The following is a 24,932-nucleotide window of genomic DNA, read 5'->3' as shown; positions in this document are numbered from 1 at the left end:
TTCCTCTGCAGTTCTCAGCACGGCCCCTTGCCACCATTTCTTTGGGCCATTTGGCCTGGGAGCCGGCTGCTCATGCTCCACCATGCTGGCAGCCACAGCTGCCACTTCTCAGCTCTCCCTGCAGCTAACACAAGCGCCTGGCAGGGACCAGAGCGCTTCTCATGCATCCCTGCCCAAGAAGCACAGCAGCCAAACAAGTTGTGGAAGGCAAAAAGTCTGCTTGTCATCGCTACATGTCACGCTTTGGAAGAGATGCCACGGTACCACTCACCTCTTCTTCCTCTTCTTCCTCTTCTTCCTCTTCTTCCTCTTCTTCTTCTTCTTCTTCTTCTTCCTCCTCTTTTGTGCATGGTCAGTCCCACAACTCCTTGTCAAGGTTCTCCCTCTGCAGGAACCGCGGACAGCTTGGCCTCTATTCCTGCTGCTGCTCTCTGCAGCTCTGGGACTTGCCTTTGCCAGCCTGCAAGGGATCTTTTCTCCTGCTAAACTGAAGAATGCCTCAGCCTACTCCTGGCTACACTTGGGCTTGAGCTAATGCTTGTGAGCCTGGGTTCTGAAACAGAGTCACAAAGGGAAAAAAAATGACATGAAATAACATAACATGAATTAACATAAAATCAAGAAAATTAATAAATTAACAACAAAATAAAATAAAATTCATTGTGTTATGTGTCCTTGACATTGATTTTGGAACTGAAAACCCTCTGTCCTTTCAGGCAAACAGTCTCTTAGATATTGGACTGGCGGACAGGAGAGAAGAGGAGAGGAGAGGAGAGGAGAGGAGAGAAGAGGAGAGGAGAGGAGAGGAGAGGAGAGGAGAGGAGAGGAGAGGAGAGGAGAGGAGAGGAGAGCAGAGGAGAGGAGAGGAGAGCAGTTCTGCTCTGTCAGGCCTGCAGTTCTGCGTGACAAGCCCTGAGCGAGCCCTGAGGCCTCCAGACATGATACTACAGGCAGTATTGCTACTGGAAGGAAGGCTGCACTGGCAACAAATCCACACTGTCTTTTTGCAAAAAAGGGACTCTATTAGGTTGCTTACTCCCCTATTTTGTAGGTACAGGGACTGATTTGGAGCCAGCACCCCAAAGGCTTCCTCCAAAGGGCTGCACATATGCGGCTGTGTCACCCCCATGTCACAATGCCAGCACCCGGCAACGCAGTGGTCACCAGGCCCCACGCAGGATCCAGAGGAGCAGCCTCCCGTGTCCACTGCCAGAGCTGGCCCGGGGGCAGCCCCAGCACATCTGACAGGAAGCACTTGAGGAGCTGCTGGAATCACAGGCCAGGGGCTGAGGGAAGAAAACCTTGCATGAGGCTGCTGGAGGTTCTCCGCTGCAAGACAATCTGCTGGCAGGACCACCTTCCAAGCTCGGCTCATGGATGCAAATCCTTTTCAACTGGATAGCAGTGGCAAGACCAAGGCAATTCCTTCTTGAGGAGCACTGCACAGCTCACCATCCTCATCTCCTACACAGCAACGCTCAGGAGCCCTAAGAGATAGGATGTCGAGGGCTTGCAAGGGCTTGCAAGGGCTTGCAGTGCTTTGGAACACCCACTGGTGTCCTACACAGGGACAGCAAGGATTCTTGCCCACAAGGTCTATCAGCTCAGAGGCACTTGGGCACTCTGGCAAGTCCGCGACATAGCTCCAGCTCAAGGGAGGATAGGGCTTGGGCAGCTCCTGGGAAGCATGAGCAGCCTGTGGGACAAGGAGCCAGGTCTGGCTCACATGCTCAGGGAACAGCCCATGGCCAGCACTGGGCTCAGCAAGGAACTTTTTCCCCTGGGGCACATTGGCACTGGTCCCCGGCGGTTTTTTGCCTTCCTCTGCAGTTCTCAGCACGGCCCCTTGCCACCATTTCTTTGGGCCATTTGGCCTGGGAGCCAGCTGCTCATGCTCCACCATGCTGGCAGCCGCAGCTGCCACTTCTCAGCTCTCCCTGCAGGCAACACGAACGCCTGGCAGGGACCAGAGCGCTTCTCATGCATCCCTGGCCAAGAAGCACAGCAGCCAAACAAGTTGTGGAAGGCAAAAAGTCTGCTTGTCATCGCTACATGTCACGCTTTGGAAGAGCTGCCACGGTACCACTCACCTCTTCTTCCTCTTCTGCCTCTTCTTCTTACTCTTCTTCTTCTTCTTCTTCTTCTTCTTCCTCTTTTGTGCATGGTCAGTCCCACAACTCCTTGTCAAGGTTCTCCCTCTGCAGGAACCGCGGACAGCTTGGCCTCTATTCCTGCTGCTGCTCTCTGCAGCTCTGGGACTTGCCTTTGCCAGCCTGCAAGGGATCTTTTCTCCTGCTAAACTGAAGAATGCCTCAGCCTACTCCTGGCTACACTTGGGCTTGAGCTAATGCTTGTGAGCCTGGGTTCTGAAACAGAGTCACAAAGGGAAAAAAAGTGACACGAAGAAACATAACATGAATTAACATAAAATCAAGAAAATTAATAAATTAACAACAAAATAAAATAAAATTCATTGTGTTATGTGTCCTTGACATTGATTTTGGAACTGAAAACCCTCTGTCCATTCAGGCAAACAGTCTCTTAGATATTGGACTGGCGGACAGGAGAGAAGGGGAGAGGAGAGGAGAGGAGAGGAGAGGAGAGGAGAGGAGAGGAGAGGAGAGCAGTTCTGCTCTGTCAGGCCTGCAGTTCTGCGTGACAAGCCCTGAGCGAGCCCTGAGGCCTCCAGACATGATACTACAGGCAGTATTGCTACTGGAAGGAAGGCTGCACTGGCAACAAATCCACACTGTCTTTTTGCAAAAAAGGGACTCTATTAGCTTGCTTACTCCCCTATTTTGTAGGTACAGGGACTGATTTGGAGCCAGCACCCCAAAGGCTTCCTCCAAAGGGCTGCACATATGCGGCTGTGTCACCCCCATGTCACAATGCCAGCACCCGGCAACGCAGTGGTCACCAGGCCCCACGCAGGATCCAGAGGAGCAGCCTCCCGTGTCCACTGCCAGAGCTGGCGCGGGGGCAGCCCCAGCACATCTGACAGGAAGCACTTGAGGAGCTGCTGGAATCACAGGCCAGGGGCTGAGGGAAGAAAACCTTGCATGAGGCTGCTGGAGGTTCTCCGCTGCAAGACAATCTGCTGGCAGGGCCACCTTCCAAGCTCGGCTCATGGATGCAAATCCTTTTCAACTGGATAGCAGTGGCAAGACCAAGGCAATTCCTTCTTGAGGAGCACTGCACAGCTCACCATCCTCATCTCCTACACAGCAACGCTCAGGAGCCCTAAGAGATAGGATGTCGAGGGCTTGCAAGGGCTTGCAAGGGCTTGCAGTGCTTTGGAACACCCACTGGTGTCCTACACAGGGACAGCAAGGATTCTTGCCCACAAGGTCTATCAGCTCAGAGGCACTTGGGCACTCTGGCAAGTCCGCGACATAGCTCCAGCTCAAGGGAGGATAGGGCTTGGGCAGCTCCTGGGAAGCATGAGCAGCCTGTGGGACAAGGAGCCAGGTCTGGCTCACATGCTCAGGGAACAGCCCATGGCCAGCACTGGGCTCAGCAAGGAACTTTTTCCCCTGGGGCACATTGGCACTGGTCCCCGGCGGTTTTTTGACTTCCTCTGCAGTTCTCAGCACAGCCCCTTGCCACCATTTCTTTGGGCCATTTGGCCTGGGAGCCGGCTGCTCATGCTCCACCATGCTGGCAGCCGCAGCTGCCACTTCTCAGCTCTCCCTGCAGCTAACACAAGCGCCTGGCAGGGACCAGAGCGCTTCTCATGCATCCCTGGCCAAGAAGCACAGCAGCCAAACAAGTTGTGCAAGGCAAAAAGTCTGCTCGTCATCGCTACATGTCACACGTTGGAAGAGATGCCACGGTACCACTCACCTCTTCTTCCTCTTCTTCCTCTTCTTCTTCTTCTTCTTCTTCTTCTTCTTCTTCTTCTTCTTCCTCTTTTGTGCATGGTCAGTCCCACAACTCCTTGTCAAGGTTCTCCCTCTGCAGGAACCGCGGACAGCTTGGCCTCTATTCCTGCTGCTGCTCTCTGGAGCTCTGGGACTTGCCTTTGCCAGCCTGCAAGGGATCTTTTCTCCTGCTAAACTGAAGAATGCCTCAGCCTACTCCTGGCTACACTTGGGCTTGAGCTAATGCTTGTGAGCCTGGGTTCTGAAACAGAGTCACAAAGGGAAAAAAAATGACAGGAAATAACATAACATGAATTAACATAAAATCAAGAAAATTAATAAATTAACAACAAAATAAAATAAAATTCATTGTGTTATGTGTCCTTGACATTGATTTTGGAACTGAAACCCCTCTGTCCTTTCAGGCAAACAGTCTCTTAGATATTGGACTGGCGGACAGGAGAGAAGAGAAGAGGAGAGTAGAGGAGAGGAGAGGAGAGGAGAGGAGAGGAGAGGAGAGGAGAGGAGAGGAGAGGAGAGGAGAGGAGAGGAGAGGAGAGGAGAGGAGAGGAGAGCAGTTCTGCTCTGTCAGGCCTGCAGTTCTAAGTGACAAGCCCTGAGCGAGCCCTGAGGCCTCCAGACATGATACTACAGGCAGTATTGCTACTGGAAGGAAGGCTGCACTGGCAACAAATCCACACTGTCTTTTTGCAAAAAAGGGACTCTATTAGGTTGCTTACTCCCCTATTTTGTAGCTACAGGGACTGATTTGGAGCCAGCACCCCAAAGGCTTCCTCCAAAGGGCTGCGCATATGCGGCTGTATCACCCCCATGTCACAATGACAGCACCCGGCAATGCAGTGGTCACCAGGCCCCACGCAGGATCCAGAGGAGCAGCCTCCCGTGTCCACTGCCAGAGCTGGCCCGGGGGCAGCCCCAGCACATCTGACAGGAAGCACTTGAGGAGCTGCTGCAATCACAGGCCAGGGGCTGAGGGAAGAAAACCTTGCATGAGGCTGCTGGAGGTTCTCCGCTGCAAGACAATCTGCTGGCAGGGCCACCTTCCAAGCTCGGCTCATGGATGCAAATCCTTTTCAACTGGATAGCAGTGGCAAGACCAAGGCAATTCCTTCTTGAGGAGCACTGCACAGCTCACCATCCTCATCTCCTACACAGCAACGCTCAGGAGCCCTAAGAGATAGGATGTCGAGGGCTTGCAAGGCCTTGCAAGGGCTTGCAGTGCTTTGGAACACCCACTGGTGTCCTACACAGGGACAGCAAGGATTCTTGCCCACAAGGTCTATCAGCTCAGAGGCACTTGGGCACTCTGGCAAGTCCGCCAGATAGCTCCAGCTCAAGGGAGGATAGGGCTTGGGCAGCTCCTGGGAAGCATGAGCAGCCTGTGGGACAAGGAGCCAGGTCTGGCTCACATGCTCAGGGAACAGCCCATGGCCAGCACTGGGCTCAGCAAGGAACTTTTTCCCCTGGGGCACATTGGCACTGGTCCCCGGCGGTTTTTTGACTTCCTCTGCAGTTCTCAGCACAGCCCCTTGCCACCATTTCTTTGGGCCATTTGGCCTGGGAGCCGGCTGCTCATGCTCCACCATGCTGGCAGCCGCAGCTGCCACTTCTCAGCTCTCCCTGCAGCTAACACAAGCGCCTGGCAGGGACCAGAGCGCTTCTCATGCATCCCTGGCCAAGAAGCACAGCAGCCAAACAAGTTGTGCAAGGCAAAAAGTCTGCTCGTCATCGCTACATGTCACACGTTGGAAGAGATGCCACGGTACCACTCACCTCTTCTTCCTCTTCTTCCTCTTCTTCTTCTTCTTCTTCTTCTTCTTCTTCTTCTTCTTCTTCTTCTTCTTCCTCTTTTGTGCATGGTCAGTCCCACAACTCCTTGTCAAGGTTCTCCCTCTGCAGGAACCGCGGACAGCTTGGCCTCTATTCCTGCTGCTGCTCTCTGGAGCTCTGGGACTTGCCTTTGCCAGCCTGCAAGGGATCTTTTCTCCTGCTAAACTGAAGAATGCCTCAGCCTACTCCTGGCTACACTTGGGCTTGAGCTAATGCTTGTGAGCCTGGGTTCTGAAACAGAGTCACAAAGGGAAAAAAAATGACAGGAAATAACATAACATGAATTAACATAAAATCAAGAAAATTAATAAATTAACAACAAAATAAAATAAAATTCATTGTGTTATGTGTCCTTGACATTGATTTTGGAACTGAAACCCCTCTGTCCTTTCAGGCAAACAGTCTCTTAGATATTGGACTGGCGGACAGGAGAGAAGAGAAGAGGAGAGTAGAGGAGAGGAGAGTAGAGGAGAGGAGAGGAGAGGAGAGGAGAGGAGAGGAGAGGAGAGGAGAGGAGAGGAGAGGAGAGGAGAGGAGAGCAGTTCTGCTCTGTCAGGCCTGCAGTTCTAAGTGACAAGCCCTGAGCGAGCCCTGAGGCCTCCAGACATGATACTACAGGCAGTATTGCTACTGGAAGGAAGGCTGCACTGGCAACAAATCCACACTGTCTTTTTGCAAAAAAGGGACTCTATTAGGTTGCTTACTCCCCTATTTTGTAGCTACAGGGACTGATTTGGAGCCAGCACCCCAAAGGCTTCCTCCAAAGGGCTGCGCATATGCGGCTGTATCACCCCCATGTCACAATGACAGCACCCGGCAATGCAGTGGTCACCAGGCCCCACGCAGGATCCAGAGGAGCAGCCTCCCGTGTCCACTGCCAGAGCTGGCCCGGGGGCAGCCCCAGCACATCTGACAGGAAGCACTTGAGGAGCTGCTGCAATCACAGGCCAGGGGCTGAGGGAAGAAAACCTTGCATGAGGCTGCTGGAGGTTCTCCGCTGCAAGACAATCTGCTGGCAGGGCCACCTTCCAAGCTCGGCTCATGGATGCAAATCCTTTTCAACTGGATAGCAGTGGCAAGACCAAGGCAATTCCTTCTTGAGGAGCACTGCACAGCTCACCATCCTCATCTCCTACACAGCAACGCTCAGGAGCCATAAGAGATAGGATGTCGAGGGCTTGCAAGGGCTTGCAAGGGCTTGCAGTGCTTTGGAACACCCACTGGTGTCCTACACAGGGACAGCAAGGATTCTTGCCCACAAGGTCTATCAGCTCAGAGGCACTTGGGCACTCTGGCAAGTCCGCCAGATAGCTCCAGCTCAAGGGAGGATAGGGCTTGGGCAGCTCCTGGCAAGCATGAGCAGCCTGTGGGACAAGGAGCCAGGTCTGGCTCACATGCTCAGGGAACAGCCCATGGCCAGCACTGGGCTCAGCAAGGAACTTTTTCCCCCGGGGCACATTGGCACTGGTCCCCGGCGGTTTTTTGCCTTCCTCTGCAGTTCTCAGCACGGCCCCTTGCCACCATTTCTTTGGGCCATTTGGCCTGGGAACCGGCTGCTCATGCTCCACCATGCTGGCAGCCGCAGCTGCCACTTCTCAGCTCTCCCTGCAGCTAACACAAGTGCCTGGCAGGGACCAGAGCGCTTCTCATGCATCCCTGGCCAAGAAGCACAGCAGCCAAACAAGTTGTGGAAGGCAAAAAGTCTGCTCGTCATCGCTACATGTCACGCTTTGGAAGAGATGCCACGGTACCACTCACCTCTTCTTCCTCTTCTTCCTCTTCTTCTTCTTCTTCTTCATCTTCTTCTTCTTCTTCTTCTTCTTCTTCTTCTTCTTCCTCTTTTGTGCATGGTCAGTCCCACAACCCCTTGTCAAGGTTCTCCCTCTGCAGGAACCGCGGACAGCTTGGCCTCTATTCCTGCTGCTGCTCTCTGCAGCTCTGGGACTTGCCTTTGCCAGCCTGCAAGGGATCTTTTCTCAGGCTAAACTGAAGAATGACTCAGCCTACTCCTGGCTACACTTGGGCTTGAGCTAATGCTTGTGAGCCTGGGTTCTGAAACAGAGTCACAAAGGGAAAAAAAGTGACACGAAGAAACATAACATGAATTAACATAAAATCAAGAAAATTAATAAATTAACAACAAAATAAAATAAAATTCATTGTGTTATGTGTCCTTGACATTGATTTTGGAACTGAAAACCCTCTGTCCATTCAGGCAAACAGTCTCTTAGATATTGGACTGGCGGACAGGAGAGAAGGGGAGAGGAGAGGAGAGGAGAGGAGAGGAGAGGAGAGGTGAGGAGAGGAGAGGAGAGCAGTTCTGCTCTGTCAGGCCTGCAGTTCTGCGTGACAAGCCCTGAGCGAGCCCTGAGGCCTCCAGACATGATACTACAGGCAGTATTGCTACTGGAAGGAAGGCTGCACTGGCAACAAATCCACACTGTCTTTTTGCAAAAAAGGGACTCTATTAGGTTGCTTACTCCCCTATTTTGTAGCTACAGGGACTGATTTGGAGCCAGCACCCCAAAGGCTTCCTCCAAAGGGCTGCACATATGCGGCTGTGTCACCCCCATGTCACAATGCCAGCACCCGGCAACGCAGTGGTCACCAGGCCCCACGCAGGATCCAGAGGAGCAGTCTCCCGTGTCCACTGCCAGAGCTGGCCCGGGGGCAGCCCCAGCACATCTGACAGGAAGCATTTGAGGAGCTGCTGCAATCACAGGCCAGGGGCTGAGGGAAGAAAACCTTGCATGAGGCTGCTGGAGGTTCTCTGCTGCAAGACAATCTGCTGGCAGGGCCACCTTCCAAGCTCGGCTCATGGATGCAAATCCTTTTCAACTGGATAGCAGTGGCAAGACCAAGGCAATTCCTTCTTGAGGAGCACTGCACAGCTCACCATCCTCATCTCCTACACAGCAACGCTCAGGAGCCGTAAGAGATAGGATGTCGAGGGCTTGCAAGGCCTTGCAAGGGCTTGCAGTGCTTTGGAACACCCACTGGTGTCCTACACAGGGACAGCAAGGATTCTTGCCCACAAGGTCTATCAGCTCAGAGGCACTTGGGCACTCTGGCAAGTCCGCGGCATAGCTCCAGCTCAAGGGAGGATAGGGCTTGGGCAGCTCCTGGGAAGCATGAGCAGCCTGTGGGACAAGGAGCCAGGTCTGGCTCACATGCTCAGGGAACAGCCCATGGCCAGCACTGGGCTCAGCAAGGAACTTTTTCCCCCGGGGCACATTGGCACTGGTCCCCGGCGGTTTTTTGCCTTCCTCTGCGGTTCTCAGCACCGCCCCTTGCCACCATTTCTTTGGGCCATTTGGCCTGGGAGCCGGCTGTTCATGCTCCACCATGCTGGCAGCCGCAGCTGCCACTTCTCAGCTCTCCCTGCAGGTAACACAAGCGCCTGGCAGGGACCAGAGAGCTTCTCATGCATCCCTGCCCAAGAAGCACAGCAGCCAAACAAGTTGTGGAAGGCAAAAAGTCTGCTCGTCATCGCTGCATGTCACGCTTTGGAAGAGATGCCACGGTACCACTCACCTCTTCTTCCTCTTCTGCCTCTTCTTCTTCTTCTTCTTCTTCTTCTTCTTCTTCTTCTTCTTCCTCCTCTTTTGTGCATGGTCAGTCCCACAACTCCTTGTCAAGGTTCTCCCTCTGCAGGAACCGCGGACAGCTTGGCCTCTATTCCTGCTGCTGCTCTCTGCAGCTCTGGGACTTGCCTTTGCCAGCCTGCAAGGGATCTTTTCTCCTGCTAAACTGAAGAATGCCTCAGCCTACTCCTGGCTACACTTGGGCTTGAGCTAATGCTTGTGAGCCTGGGTTCTGAAACAGAGTCACAAAGGGAAAAAAAATGACACGAAGAAACATAACATGAATTAACATAAAATCAAGAAAATTAATAAATTAACAACAAAATAAAATAAAATTCATTGTGTTATGTGTCCTTGACATTGATTTTGGAACTGAAAACCCTCTGTCCATTCAGGCAAACAGTCTCTTAGATATTGGACTGGCGGACAGGAGAGAAGGGGAGAGGAGAGGAGAGGAGAGGAGAGGAGAGGTGAGGAGAGGAGAGGAGAGCAGTTCTGCTCTGTCAGGCCTGCAGTTCTGCGTGACAAGCCCTGAGCGAGCCCTGAGGCCTCCAGACATGATACTACAGGCAGTATTGCTACTGGAAGGAAGGCTGCACTGGCAACAAATCCACACTGTCTTTTTGCAAAAAAGGGACTCTATTAGGTTGCTTACTCCCCTATTTTGTAGCTACAGGGACTGATTTGGAGCCAGCACCCCAAAGGCTTCCTCCAAAGGGCTGCACATATGCGGCTGTGTCACCCCCATGTCACAATGCCAGCACCCGGCAACGCAGTGGTCACCAGGCCCCACGCAGGATCCAGAGGAGCAGTCTCCCGTGTCCACTGCCAGAGCTGGCCCGGGGGCAGCCCCAGCACATCTGACAGGAAGCATTTGAGGAGCTGCTGCAATCACAGGCCAGGGGCTGAGGGAAGAAAACCTTGCATGAGGCTGCTGGAGGTTCTCTGCTGCAAGACAATCTGCTGGCAGGGCCACCTTCCAAGCTCGGCTCATGGATGCAAATCCTTTTCAACTGGATAGCAGTGGCAAGACCAAGGCAATTCCTTCTTGAGGAGCACTGCACAGCTCACCATCCTCATCTCCTACACAGCAACGCTCAGGAGCCGTAAGAGATAGGATGTCGAGGGCTTGCAAGGCCTTGCAAGGGCTTGCAGTGCTTTGGAACACCCACTGGTGTCCTACACAGGGACAGCAAGGATTCTTGCCCACAAGGTCTATCAGCTCAGAGGCACTTGGGCACTCTGGCAAGTCCGCGGCATAGCTCCAGCTCAAGGGAGGATAGGGCTTGGGCAGCTCCTGGGAAGCATGAGCAGCCTGTGGGACAAGGAGCCAGGTCTGGCTCACATGCTCAGGGAACAGCCCATGGCCAGCACTGGGCTCAGCAAGGAACTTTTTCCCCCGGGGCACATTGGCACTGGTCCCCGGCGGTTTTTTGCCTTCCTCTGCGGTTCTCAGCACCGCCCCTTGCCACCATTTCTTTGGGCCATTTGGCCTGGGAGCCGGCTGCTCATGCTCCACCATGCTGGCAGCCGCAGCTGCCACTTCTCAGCTCTCCCTGCAGGTAACACAAGCGCCTGGCAGGGACCAGAGAGCTTCTCATGCATCCCTGCCCAAGAAGCACAGCAGCCAAACAAGTTGTGGAAGGCAAAAAGTCTGCTCGTCATCGCTGCATGTCACGCTTTGGAAGAGATGCCACGGTACCACTCACCTCTTCTTCCTCTTCTGCCTCTTCTTCTTCTTCTTCTTCTTCTTCTTCTTCTTCTTCTTCTTCCTCCTCTTTTGTGCATGGTCAGTCCCACAACTCCTTGTCAAGGTTCTCCCTCTGCAGGAACCGCGGACAGCTTGGCCTCTATTCCTGCTGCTGCTCTCTGCAGCTCTGGGACTTGCCTTTGCCAGCCTGCAAGGGATCTTTTCTCCTGCTAAACTGAAGAATGCCTCAGCCTACTCCTGGCTACACTTGGGCTTGAGCTAATGCTTGTGAGCCTGGGTTCTGAAACAGAGTCACAAAGGGAAAAAAAATGACACGAAGAAACATAACATGAATTAACATAAAATCAAGAAAATTAATAAATTAACAACAAAATAAAATAAAATTCATTGTGTTATGTGTCCTTGACATTGATTTTGGAACTGAAAACCCTCTGTCCATTCAGGCAAACAGTCTCTTAGATATTGGACTGGCGGACAGGAGAGAAGGGGAGAGGAGAGGAGAGGAGAGGAGAGGAGAGGAGAGGTGAGGAGAGGAGAGGAGAGCAGTTCTGCTCTGTCAGGCCTGCAGTTCTGCGTGACAAGCCCTGAGCGAGCCCTGAGGCCTCCAGACATGATACTACAGGCAGTATTGCTACTGGAAGGAAGGCTGCACTGGCAACAAATCCACACTGTCTTTTTGCAAAAAAGGGACTCTATTAGGTTGCTTACTCCCCTATTTTGTAGCTACAGGGACTGATTTGGAGCCAGCACCCCAAAGGCTTCCTCCAAAGGGCTGCACATATGCGGCTGTGTCACCCCCATGTCACAATGCCAGCACCCGGCAACGCAGTGGTCACCAGGCCCCACGCAGGATCCAGAGGAGCAGTCTCCCGTGTCCACTGCCAGAGCTGGCCCGGGGGCAGCCCCAGCACATCTGACAGGAAGCATTTGAGGAGCTGCTGAAATCACAGGCCAGGGGCTGAGGGAAGAAAACCTTGCATGAGGCTGCTGGAGGTTCTCTGCTGCAAGACAATCTGCTGGCAGGGCCACCTTCCAAGCTCGGCTCATGGATGCAAATCCTTTTCAACTGGATAGCAGTGGCAAGACCAAGGCAATTCCTTCTTGAGGAGCACTGCACAGCTCACCATCCTCATCTCCTACACAGCAACGCTCAGGAGCCGTAAGAGATAGGATGTCGAGGGCTTGCAAGGCCTTGCAAGGGCTTGCAGTGCTTTGGAACACCCACTGGTGTCCTACACAGGGACAGCAAGGATTCTTGCCCACAAGGTCTATCAGCTCAGAGGCACTTGGGCACTCTGGCAAGTCCGCGGCATAGCTCCAGCTCAAGGGAGGATAGGGCTTGGGCAGCTCCTGGGAAGCATGAGCAGCCTGTGGGACAAGGAGCCAGGTCTGGCTCACATGCTCAGGGAACAGCCCATGGCCAGCACTGGGCTCAGCAAGGAACTTTTTCCCCCGGGGCACATTGGCACTGGTCCCCGGCGGTTTTTTGCCTTCCTCTGCGGTTCTCAGCACCGCCCCTTGCCACCATTTCTTTGGGCCATTTGGCCTGGGAGCCGGCTGTTCATGCTCCACCATGCTGGCAGCCGCAGCTGCCACTTCTCAGCTCTCCCTGCAGGTAACACAAGCGCCTGGCAGGGACCAGAGAGCTTCTCATGCATCCCTGCCCAAGAAGCACAGCAGCCAAACAAGTTGTGGAAGGCAAAAAGTCTGCTCGTCATCGCTGCATGTCACGCTTTGGAAGAGATGCCACGGTACCACTCACCTCTTCTTCCTCTTCTGCCTCTTCTTCTTCTTCTTCTTCTTCTTCTTCTTCTTCTTCTTCTTCCTCCTCTTTTGTGCATGGTCAGTCCCACAACTCCTTGTCAAGGTTCTCCCTCTGCAGGAACCGCGGACAGCTTGGCCTCTATTCCTGCTGCTGCTCTCTGCAGCTCTGGGACTTGCCTTTGCCAGCCTGCAAGGGATCTTTTCTCCTGCTAAACTGAAGAATGCCTCAGCCTACTCCTGGCTACACTTGGGCTTGAGCTAATGCTTGTGAGCCTGGGTTCTGAAACAGAGTCACAAAGGGAAAAAAAATGACACGAAGAAACATAACATGAATTAACATAAAATCAAGAAAATTAATAAATTAACAACAAAATAAAATAAAATTCATTGTGTTATGTGTCCTTGACATTGATTTTGGAACTGAAAACCCTCTGTCCATTCAGGCAAACAGTCTCTTAGATATTGGACTGGCGGACAGGAGAGAAGGGGAGAGGAGAGGAGAGGAGAGGAGAGGAGAGGAGAGGTGAGGAGAGGAGAGGAGAGCAGTTCTGCTCTGTCAGGCCTGCAGTTCTGCGTGACAAGCCCTGAGCGAGCCCTGAGGCCTCCAGACATGATACTACAGGCAGTATTGCTACTGGAAGGAAGGCTGCACTGGCAACAAATCCACACTGTCTTTTTGCAAAAAAGGGACTCTATTAGGTTGCTTACTCCCCTATTTTGTAGCTACAGGGACTGATTTGGAGCCAGCACCCCAAAGGCTTCCTCCAAAGGGCTGCACATATGCGGCTGTGTCACCCCCATGTCACAATGCCAGCACCCGGCAACGCAGTGGTCACCAGGCCCCACGCAGGATCCAGAGGAGCAGTCTCCCGTGTCCACTGCCAGAGCTGGCCCGGGGGCAGCCCCAGCACATCTGACAGGAAGCATTTGAGGAGCTGCTGCAATCACAGGCCAGGGGCTGAGGGAAGAAAACCTTGCATGAGGCTGCTGGAGGTTCTCTGCTGCAAGACAATCTGCTGGCAGGGCCACCTTCCAAGCTCGGCTCATGGATGCAAATCCTTTTCAACTGGATAGCAGTGGCAAGACCAAGGCAATTCCTTCTTGAGGAGCACTGCACAGCTCACCATCCTCATCTCCTACACAGCAACGCTCAGGAGCCGTAAGAGATAGGATGTCGAGGGCTTGCAAGGCCTTGCAAGGGCTTGCAGTGCTTTGGAACACCCACTGGTGTCCTACACAGGGACAGCAAGGATTCTTGCCCACAAGGTCTATCAGCTCAGAGGCACTTGGGCACTCTGGCAAGTCCGCGGCATAGCTCCAGCTCAAGGGAGGATAGGGCTTGGGCAGCTCCTGGGAAGCATGAGCAGCCTGTGGGACAAGGAGCCAGGTCTGGCTCACATGCTCAGGGAACAGCCCATGGCCAGCACTGGGCTCAGCAAGGAACTTTTTCCCCCGGGGCACATTGGCACTGGTCCCCGGCGGTTTTTTGCCTTCCTCTGCGGTTCTCAGCACCGCCCCTTGCCACCATTTCTTTGGGCCATTTGGCCTGGGAGCCGGCTGTTCATGCTCCACCATGCTGGCAGCCGCAGCTGCCACTTCTCAGCTCTCCCTGCAGGTAACACAAGCGCCTGGCAGGGACCAGAGAGCTTCTCATGCATCCCTGCCCAAGAAGCACAGCAGCCAAACAAGTTGTGGAAGGCAAAAAGTCTGCTCGTCATCGCTGCATGTCACGCTTTGGAAGAGATGCCACGGTACCACTCACCTCTTCTTCCTCTTCTGCCTCTTCTTCTTCTTCTTCTTCTTCTTCTTCTTCTTCTTCTTCTTCCTCCTCTTTTGTGCATGGTCAGTCCCACAACTCCTTGTCAAGGTTCTCCCTCTGCAGGAACCGCGGACAGCTTGGCCTCTATTCCTGCTGCTGCTCTCTGCAGCTCTGGGACTTGCCTTTGCCAGCCTGCAAGGGATCTTTTCTCCTGCTAAACTGAAGAATGCCTCAGCCTACTCCTGGCTACACTTGGGCTTGAGCTAATGCTTGTGAGCCTGGGTTCTGAAACAGAGTCACAAAGGGAAAAAAAATGACACGAAGAAACATAACATGAATTAACATAAAATCAAGAAAATTAATAAATTAACAACAAAATAAAATAAAATTCATTGTGTTATGTGTCCTTGACATTGATTTTGGAACTGAAAACCCTCTGTCCATTCAGGCAAACAGTCTCTTAGATATTGGACTGGCGGACAGGAGAGAAGGGGAGAGGAGAGGAGAGGAGAGGAGAGGAGAGGAGAGGTGAGGAGAGGAGAGGAGAGCAGTTCTGCTCTGTCAGGCCTGCAGTTCTGCGTGACAAGCCCTGAGCGAGCCCTGAGGCCTCCAGACATGATACTACAGGCAGTATTGCTACTGGAAGGAAGGCTGCACTGGCAACAAATCCACACTGTCTTTTTGCAAAAAAGGGACTCTATTAGGTTGCTTACTCCCCTATTTTGTAGCTACAGGGACTGATTTGGAGCCAGCACCCCAAAGGCTTCCTCCAAAGGGCTGCACATATGCGGCTGTGTCACCCCCATGTCACAATGCCAGCACCCGGCAACGCAGTGGTCACCAGGCCCCACGCAGGATCCAGAGGAGCAGTCTCCCGTGTCCACTGCCAGAGCTGGCCCGGGGGCAGCCCCAGCACATCTGACAGGAAGCATTTGAGGAGCTGCTGCAATCACAGGCCAGGGGCTGAGGGAAGAAAACCTTGCATGAGGCTGCTGGAGGTTCTCTGCTGCAAGACAATCTGCTGGCAGGGCCACCTTCCAAGCTCGGCTCATGGATGCAAATCCTTTTCAACTGGATAGCAGTGGCAAGACCAAGGCAATTCCTTCTTGAGGAGCACTGCACAGCTCACCATCCTCATCTCCTACACAGCAACGCTCAGGAGCCGTAAGAGATAGGATGTCGAGGGCTTGCAAGGCCTTGCAAGGGCTTGCAGTGCTTTGGAACACCCACTGGTGTCCTACACAGGGACAGCAAGGATTCTTGCCCACAAGGTCTATCAGCTCAGAGGCACTTGGGCACTCTGGCAAGTCCGCGGCATAGCTCCAGCTCAAGGGAGGATAGGGCTTGGGCAGCTCCTGGGAAGCATGAGCAGCCTGTGGGACAAGGAGCCAGGTCTGGCTCACATGCTCAGGGAACAGCCCATGGCCAGCACTGGGCTCAGCAAGGAACTTTTTCCCCCGGGGCACATTGGCACTGGTCCCCGGCGGTTTTTTGCCTTCCTCTGCGGTTCTCAGCACCGCCCCTTGCCACCATTTCTTTGGGCCATTTGGCCTGGGAGCCGGCTGTTCATGCTCCACCATGCTGGCAGCCGCAGCTGCCACTTCTCAGCTCTCCCTGCAGGTAACACAAGCGCCTGGCAGGGACCAGAGAGCTTCTCATGCATCCCTGCCCAAGAAGCACAGCAGCCAAACAAGTTGTGGAAGGCAAAAAGTCTGCTCGTCATCGCTGCATGTCACGCTTTGGAAGAGATGCCACGGTACCACTCACCTCTTCTTCCTCTTCTGCCTCTTCTTCTTCTTCTTCTTCTTCTTCTTCTTCTTCTTCTTCTTCCTCCTCTTTTGTGCATGGTCAGTCCCACAACTCCTTGTCAAGGTTCTCCCTCTGCAGGAACCGCGGACAGCTTGGCCTCTATTCCTGCTGCTGCTCTCTGCAGCTCTGGGACTTGCCTTTGCCAGCCTGCAAGGGATCTTTTCTCCTGCTAAACTGAAGAATGCCTCAGCCTACTCCTGGCTACACTTGGGCTTGAGCTAATGCTTGTGAGCCTGGGTTCTGAAACAGAGTCACAAAGGGAAAAAAAATGACACGAAGAAACATAACATGAATTAACATAAAATCAAGAAAATTAATAAATTAACAACAAAATAAAATAAAATTCATTGTGTTATGTGTCCTTGACATTGATTTTGGAACTGAAAACCCTCTGTCCATTCAGGCAAACAGTCTCTTAGATATTGGACTGGCGGACAGGAGAGAAGGGGAGAGGAGAGGAGAGGAGAGGAGAGGAGAGGAGAGGTGAGGAGAGGAGAGGAGAGCAGTTCTGCTCTGTCAGGCCTGCAGTTCTGCGTGACAAGCCCTGAGCGAGCCCTGAGGCCTCCAGACATGATACTACAGGCAGTATTGCTACTGGAAGGAAGGCTGCACTGGCAACAAATCCACACTGTCTTTTTGCAAAAAAGGGACTCTATTAGGTTGCTTACTCCCCTATTTTGTAGCTACAGGGACTGATTTGGAGCCAGCACCCCAAAGGCTTCCTCCAAAGGGCTGCACATATGCGGCTGTGTCACCCCCATGTCACAATGCCAGCACCCGGCAACGCAGTGGTCACCAGGCCCCACGCAGGATCCAGAGGAGCAGTCTCCCGTGTCCACTGCCAGAGCTGGCCCGGGGGCAGCCCCAGCACATCTGACAGGAAGCATTTGAGGAGCTGCTGCAATCACAGGCCAGGGGCTGAGGGAAGAAAACCTTGCATGAGGCTGCTGGAGGTTCTCTGCTGCAAGACAATCTGCTGGCAGGGCCACCTTCCAAGCTCGGCTCATGGATGCAAATCCTTTTCAACTGGATAGCAGTGGCAAGACCAAGGCAATTCCTTCTTGAGGAGCACTGCACAGCTCACCATCCTCATCTCCTACACAGCAACGCTCAGGAGCCGTAAGAGATAGGATGTCGAGGGCTTGCAAGGCCTTGCAAGGGCTTGCAGTGCTTTGGAACACCCACTGGTGTCCTACACAGGGACAGCAAGGATTCTTGCCCACAAGGTCTATCAGCTCAGAGGCACTTGGGCACTCTGGCAAGTCCGCGGCATAGCTCCAGCTCAAGGGAGGATAGGGCTTGGGCAGCTCCTGGGAAGCATGAGCAGCCTGTGGGACAAGGAGCCAGGTCTGGCTCACATGCTCAGGGAACAGCCCATGGCCAGCACTGGGCTCAGCAAGGAACTTTTTCCCCCGGGGCACATTGGCACTGGTCCCCGGCGGTTTTTTGCCTTCCTCTGCGGTTCTCAGCACCGCCCCTTGCCACCATTTCTTTGGGCCATTTGGCCTGGGAGCCGGCTGTTCATGCTCCACCATGCTGGCAGCCGCAGCTGCCACTTCTCAGCTCTCCCTGCAGGTAACACAAGCGCCTGGCAGGGACCAGAGAGCTTCTCATGCATCCCTGCCCAAGAAGCACAGCAGCCAAACAAGTTGTGGAAGGCAAAAAGTCTGCTCGTCATCGCTGCATGTCACGCTTTGGAAGAGATGCCACGGTACCACTCACCTCTTCTTCCTCTTCTGCCTCTTCTTCTTCTTCTTCTTCTTCTTCTTCTTCTTCTTCTTCTTCCTCCTCTTTTGTGCATGGTCAGTCCCACAACTCCTTGTCAAGGTTCTCCCTCTGCAGGAACCGCGGACAGCTTGGCCTCTATTCCTGCTGCTGCTCTCTGCAGCTCTGGGACTTGCCTTTGCCAGCCTGCAAGGGATCTTTTCTCCTGCTAAACTGAAGAATGCCTCAGCCTACTCCTGGCTACACTTGGGCTTGAGCTAATGCTTGTGAGCCTGGGTTCTGAAACAGAGTCACAAAGGGAAAAAAAATGACACGAAGAAACATAACATGAATTAACATAAAATCAAGAAAATTAATAAATTAACAACAAAATAAAATAAAATTCATTGTGTTATGTGTCCTTGACATTGATTTTGGAACTGAAAACCCTCTGTCCATTCAGGCAAACAGTCTCTTAGATATTGGACTGGCGGACAGGAGAGAAGGGGAGAGGAGAGGAGAGGAGAGGAGAGGAGAGGAGAGGTGAGGAGAGGAGAGGAGAGCAGTTCTGCTCTGTCAGGCCTGCAGTTCTGCGTGACAAGCCCTGAGCGAGCCCTGAGGCCTCCAGACATGATACTACAGGCAGTATTGCTACTGGAAGGAAGGCTGCACTGGCAACAAATCCACACTGTCTTTTTGCAAAAAAGGGACTCTATTAGGTTGCTTACTCCCCTATTTTGTAGCTACAGGGACTGATTTGGAGCCAGCACCCCAAAGGCTTCCTCCAAAGGGCTGCACATATGCGGCTGTGTCACCCCCATGTCACAATGCCAGCACCCGGCAACGCAGTGGTCACCAGGCCCCACGCAGGATCCAGAGGAGCAGTCTCCCGTGTCCACTGCCAGAGCTGGCCCGGGGGCAGCCCCAGCACATCTGACAGGAAGCATTTGAGGAGCTGCTGCAATCACAGGCCAGGGGCTGAGGGAAGAAAACCTTGCATGAGGCTGCTGGAGGTTCTCTGCTGCAAGACAATCTGCTGGCAGGGCCACCTTCCAAGCTCGGCTCATGGATGCAAATCCTTTTCAACTGGATAGCAGTGGCAAGACCAAGGCAATTCCTTCTTGAGGAGCACTGCACAGCTCACCATCCTCATCTCCTACACAGCAACGCTCAGGAGCCGTAAGAGATAGGATGTCGAGGGCTTGCAAGGCCTTGCAAGGGCTTGCAGTGCTTTGGAACACCCACTGGTGTCCTACACAGGGACAGCAAGGATTCTTGCCCACAAGGTCTATCAGCTCAGAGGCACTTGGGCACTCTGGCAAGTCCGCGGCATAGCTCCAGCTCAAGGGAGGATAGGGCTTGGGCAGCTCCTGGGAAGCATGAGCAGCCTGTGGGACAAGGAGCCAGGTCTGGCTCACATGCTCAGGGAACAGCCCATGGCCAGCACTGGGCTCAGCAAGGAACTTTTTCCCCCGGGGCACATTGGCACTGGTCCCCGGCGGTTTTTTGCCTTCCTCTGCGGTTCTCAGCACCGCCCCTTGCCACCATTTCTTTGGGCCATTTGGCCTGGGAGCCGGCTGTTCATGCTCCACCATGCTGGCAGCCGCAGCTGCCACTTCTCAGCTCTCCCTGCAGGTAACACAAGCGCCTGGCAGGGACCAGAGAGCTTCTCATGCATCCCTGCCCAAGAAGCACAGCAGCCAAACAAGTTGTGGAAGGCAAAAAGTCTGCTCGTCATCGCTGCATGTCACGCTTTGGAAGAGATGCCACGGTACCACTCACCTCTTCTTCCTCTTCTGCCTCTTCTTCTTCTTCTTCTTCTTCTTCTTCTTCTTCTTCTTCTTCCTCCTCTTTTGTGCATGGTCAGTCCCACAACTCCTTGTCAAGGTTCTCCCTCTGCAGGAACCGCGGACAGCTTGGCCTCTATTCCTGCTGCTGCTCTCTGCAGCTCTGGGACTTGCCTTTGCCAGCCTGCAAGGGATCTTTTCTCCTGCTAAACTGAAGAATGCCTCAGCCTACTCCTGGCTACACTTGGGCTTGAGCTAATGCTTGTGAGCCTGGGTTCTGAAACAGAGTCACAAAGGGAAAAAAAATGACACGAAGAAACATAACATGAATTAACATAAAATCAAGAAAATTAATAAATTAACAACAAAATAAAATAAAATTCATTGTGTTATGTGTCCTTGACATTGATTTTGGAACTGAAAACCCTCTGTCCATTCAGGCAAACAGTCTCTTAGATATTGGACTGGCGGACAGGAGAGAAGGGGAGAGGAGAGGAGAGGAGAGGAGAGGAGAGGAGAGGTGAGGAGAGGAGAGGAGAGCAGTTCTGCTCTGTCAGGCCTGCAGTTCTGCGTGACAAGCCCTGAGCGAGCCCTGAGGCCTCCAGACATGATACTACAGGCAGTATTGCTACTGGAAGGAAGGCTGCACTGGCAACAAATCCACACTGTCTTTTTGCAAAAAAGGGACTCTATTAGGTTGCTTACTCCCCTATTTTGTAGCTACAGGGACTGATTTGGAGCCAGCACCCCAAAGGCTTCCTCCAAAGGGCTGCACATATGCGGCTGTGTCACCCCCATGTCACAATGCCAGCACCCGGCAACGCAGTGGTCACCAGGCCCCACGCAGGATCCAGAGGAGCAGTCTCCCGTGTCCACTGCCAGAGCTGGCCCGGGGGCAGCCCCAGCACATCTGACAGGAAGCACTTGAGGAGCTGCTGCAATCACAGGCCAGGGGCTGAGGGAAGAAAACCTTGCATGAGGCTGCTGGAGGTTCTCTGCTGCAAGACAATCTGCTGGCAGGGCCACCTTCCAAGCTCGGCTCATGGATGCAAATCCTTTTCAACTGGATAGCAGTGGCAAGACCAAGGCAATTCCTTCTTGAGGAGCACTGCACAGCTCACCATCCTCATCTCCTACACAGCAACGCTCAGGAGCCGTAAGAGATAGGATGTCGAGGGCTTGCAAGGCCTTGCAAGGGCTTGCAGTGCTTTGGAACACCCACTGGTGTCCTACACAGGGACAGCAAGGATTCTTGCCCACAAGGTCTATCAGCTCAGAGGCACTTGGGCACTCTGGCAAGTCCGCGGCATAGCTCCAGCTCAAGGGAGGATAGGGCTTGGGCAGCTCCTGGGAAGCATGAGCAGCCTGTGGGACAAGGAGCCAGGTCTGGCTCACATGCTCAGGGAACAGCCCATGGCCAGCACTGGGCTCAGCAAGGAACTTTTTCCCCCGGGGCACATTGGCACTGGTCCCCGGCGGTTTTTTGCCTTCCTCTGCGGTTCTCAGCACCGCCCCTTGCCACCATTTCTTTGGGCCATTTGGCCTGGGAGCCGGCTGTTCATGCTCCACCATGCTGGCAGCCGCAGCTGCCACTTCTCAGCTCTCCCTGCAGGTAACACAAGCGCCTGGCAGGGACCAGAGAGCTTCTCATGCATCCCTGCCCAAGAAGCACAGCAGCCAAACAAGTTGTGGAAGGCAAAAAGTCTGCTCGTCATCGCTGCATGTCACGCTTTGGAAGAGATGCCACGGTACCACTCACCTCTTCTTCCTCTTCTGCCTCTTCTTCTTCTTCTTCTTCTTCTTCTTCTTCTTCTTCTTCTTCCTCCTCTTTTGTGCATGGTCAGTCCCACAACTCCTTGTCAAGGTTCTCCCTCTGCAGGAACCGCGGACAGCTTGGCCTCTATTCCTGCTGCTGCTCTCTGCAGCTCTGGGACTTGCCTTTGCCAGCCTGCAAGGGATCTTTTCTCCTGCTAAACTGAAGAATGCCTCAGCCTACTCCTGGCTACACTTGGGCTTGAGCTAATGCTTGTGAGCCTGGGTTCTGAAACAGAGTCACAAAGGGAAAAAAAATGACACGAAGAAACATAACATGAATTAACATAAAATCAAGAAAATTAATAAATTAACAACAAAATAAAATAAAATTCATTGTGTTATGTGTCCTTGACATTGATTTTGGAACTGAAAACCCTCTGTCCATTCAGGCAAACAGTCTCTTAGATATTGGACTGGCGGACAGGAGAGAAGGGGAGAGGAGAGGAGAGGAGAGGAGAGGAGAGGTGAGGAGAGGAGAGGAGAGCAGTTCTGCTCTGTCAGGCCTGCAGTTCTGCGTGACAAGCCCTGAGCGAGCCCTGAGGCCTCCAGACATGATACTACAGGCAGTATTGCTACTGGAAGGAAGGCTGCACTGGCAACAAATCCACACTGTCTTTTTGCAAAAAAGGGACTCTATTAGGTTGCTTACTCCCCTATTTTGTAGCTACAGGGACTGATTTGGAGCCAGCACCCCAAAGGCTTCCTCCAAAGGGCTGCACATATGCGGCTGTGTCACCCCCATGTCACAATGCCAGCACCCGGCAACGCAGTGGTCACCAGGCCCCACGCAGGATCCAGAGGAGCAGTCTCCCGTGTCCACTGCCAGAGCTGGCCCGGGGGCAGCCCCAGCACATCTGACAGGAAGCATTTGAGGAGCTGCTGCAATCACAGGCCAGGGGCTGAGGGAAGAAAACCTTGCATGAGGCTGCTGGAGGTTCTCTGCTGCAAGACAATCTGCTGGCAGGGCCACCTTCCAAGCTCGGCTCATGGATGCAAATCCTTTTCAACTGGATAGCAGTGGCAAGACCAAGGCAATTCCTTCTTGAGGAGCACTGCACAGCTCACCATCCTCATCTCCTACACAGCAACGCTCAGGAGCCGTAAGAGATAGGATGTCGAGGGCTTGCAAGGCCTTGCAAGGGCTTGCAGTGCTTTGGAACACCCACTGGTGTCCTACACAGGGACAGCAAGGATTCTTGCCCACAAGGTCTATCAGCTCAGAGGCACTTGGGCACTCTGGCAAGTCCGCGGCATAGCTCCAGCTCAAGGGAGGATAGGGCTTGGGCAGCTCCTGGGAAGCATGAGCAGCCTGTGGGACAAGGAGCCAGGTCTGGCTCACATGCTCAGGGAACAGCCCATGGCCAGCACTGGGCTCAGCAAGGAACTTTTTCCCCCGGGGCACATTGGCACTGGTCCCCGGCGGTTTTTTGCCTTCCTCTGCGGTTCTCAGCACCGCCCCTTGCCACCATTTCTTTGGGCCATTTGGCCTGGGAGCCGGCTGTTCATGCTCCACCATGCTGGCAGCCGCAGCTGCCACTTCTCAGCTCTCCCTGCAGGTAACACAAGCGCCTGGCAGGGACCAGAGAGCTTCTCATGCATCCCTGCCCAAGAAGCACAGCAGCCAAACAAGTTGTGGAAGGCAAAAAGTCTGCTCGTCATCGCTGCATGTCACGCTTTGGAAGAGATGCCACGGTACCACTCACCTCTTCTTCCTCTTCTGCCTCTTCTTCTTCTTCTTCTTCTTCTTCTTCTTCTTCTTCTTCTTCTTCCTCCTCTTTTGTGCATGGTCAGTCCCACAACTCCTTGTCAAGGTTCTCCCTCTGCAGGAACCGCGGACAGCTTGGCCTCTATTCCTGCTGCTGCTCTCTGCAGCTCTGGGACTTGCCTTTGCCAGCCTGCAAGGGATCTTTTCTCCTGCTAAACTGAAGAATGCCTCAGCCTACTCCTGGCTACACTTGGGCTTGAGCTAATGCTTGTGAGCCTGGGTTCTGAAACAGAGTCACAAAGGGAAAAAAAATGACACGAAGAAACATAACATGAATTAACATAAAATCAAGAAAATTAATAAATTAACAACAAAATAAAATAAAATTCATTGTGTTATGTGTCCTTGACATTGATTTTGGAACTGAAAACCCTCTGTCCATTCAGGCAAACAGTCTCTTAGATATTGGACTGGCGGACAGGAGAGAAGGGGAGAGGAGAGGAGAGGAGAGGAGAGGAGAGGAGAGGTGAGGAGAGGAGAGGAGAGCAGTTCTGCTCTGTCAGGCCTGCAGTTCTGCGTGACAAGCCCTGAGCGAGCCCTGAGGCCTCCAGACATGATACTACAGGCAGTATTGCTACTGGAAGGAAGGCTGCACTGGCAACAAATCCACACTGTCTTTTTGCAAAAAAGGGACTCTATTAGGTTGCTTACTCCCCTATTTTGTAGCTACAGGGACTGATTTGGAGCCAGCACCCCAAAGGCTTCCTCCAAAGGGCTGCACATATGCGGCTGTGTCACCCCCATGTCACAATGCCAGCACCCGGCAACGCAGTGGTCACCAGGCCCCACGCAGGATCCAGAGGAGCAGTCTCCCGTGTCCACTGCCAGAGCTGGCCCGGGGGCAGCCCCAGCACATCTGACAGGAAGCACTTGAGGAGCTGCTGCAATCACAGGCCAGGGGCTGAGGGAAGAAAACCTTGCATGAGGCTGCTGGAGGTTCTCTGCTGCAAGACAATCTGCTGGCAGGGCCACCTTCCAAGCTCGGCTCATGGATGCAAATCCTTTTCAACTGGATAGCAGTGGCAAGACCAAGGCAATTCCTTCTTGAGGAGCACTGCACAGCTCACCATCCTCATCTCCTACACAGCAACGCTCAGGAGCCGTAAGAGATAGGATGTCGAGGGCTTGCAAGGCCTTGCAAGGGCTTGCAGTGCTTTGGAACACCCACTGGTGTCCTACACAGGGACAGCAAGGATTCTTGCCCACAAGGTCTATCAGCTCAGAGGCACTTGGGCACTCTGGCAAGTCCGCGGCATAGCTCCAGCTCAAGGGAGGATAGGGCTTGGGCAGCTCCTGGGAAGCATGAGCAGCCTGTGGGACAAGGAGCCAGGTCTGGCTCACATGCTCAGGGAACAGCCCATGGCCAGCACTGGGCTCAGCAAGGAACTTTTTCCCCCGGGGCACATTGGCACTGGTCCCCGGCGGTTTTTTGCCTTCCTCTGCGGTTCTCAGCACCGCCCCTTGCCACCATTTCTTTGGGCCATTTGGCCTGGGAGCCGGCTGTTCATGCTCCACCATGCTGG

This window comes from Caloenas nicobarica, unplaced genomic scaffold, assembly GCF_036013445.1.
Source record: "Caloenas nicobarica isolate bCalNic1 unplaced genomic scaffold, bCalNic1.hap1 Scaffold_92, whole genome shotgun sequence".
Lineage (NCBI taxonomy): Eukaryota > Metazoa > Chordata > Aves > Columbiformes > Columbidae > Caloenas > Caloenas nicobarica.
This window is presented reverse-complemented; position numbering follows the sequence as displayed.